This window comes from Cynara cardunculus (assembly GCF_001531365.2).
Source record: "Cynara cardunculus var. scolymus isolate 2C chromosome LG 2, CcrdV1, whole genome shotgun sequence".
Lineage (NCBI taxonomy): Eukaryota > Viridiplantae > Streptophyta > Magnoliopsida > Asterales > Asteraceae > Cynara > Cynara cardunculus.
In genome coordinates this window covers 4,490,102-4,491,028 of record NC_037529.1, presented here as the reverse complement: position 1 = coordinate 4,491,028, position 927 = coordinate 4,490,102, and positions in this window count along the sequence as shown.

Sequence of the window (927 nt, the reverse complement as noted above, 5' to 3'; positions counted from 1 at the left end):
AATCATTGAGTTCTGATATAATACTTAATTATTATTTTTAGAAAATTATATTGTTAAATATTTGCGTAAGTACAACTTATTAAAACTCAATTTTTAAATTCGTGTAAGTAACTGCAGATAAACATAATCAAATACAGAATAAACATTCATTTTAAATATAGAAAATCTAAAATATAATTAAGATAATCATTAAGTTTTAACAGAATGTTTAATTATTATCTTTATAAAAAATTATATTGTAAAACCAAAAATAAATTACTTTGTTAGTAAATCCGAATTAAATTATAATAAAAAATTGAATTAAAGAATTTACAACAAAAAAACGAGAACTATTAGATAGTTAATTTGATACTAATATAAAATTATTTTTTCAAATTTATATTTCATTCAACAATAAAAATATTATCATTTTCTCAAAACCATATAAAATCGTATTATATCGATAGAGTCAAATAATAAAAACTAAATATTAACTTCGAGATTTATCTCATTACATTGTACGAGTACATTTCTAATATATATGTGTGTATGTGTCGACATACAAGTGGAATTCATGACGTGACATTTGCCATGATAATCCCTCAAGTTTCTATGGCCCTTAACTTTCTTTCTTTTTTAAAATACGTATAAAATCTTATTTATTTGTTTGTTTTCTAAGATTTGTTGAATCATTCAACCGCTATTTATTTTGGCAGATACAATATTGTTTGAATGTTTGATTTACTTAAACATTTTAAAGTAAAAATGATTTTTGAATTTTTATTTTATATAACATTTGTTCATTTAATTTTGGTTACCAAAATGACACACTCTTTAAGAAAACCAAACCCTAACAATATAATTATACTTAACTAAAAAAGTACTCGTGCAATGCAGCGAGATAAATCATGATTGTCTAATAGGAATCCATATTAATTCATGGTTAAT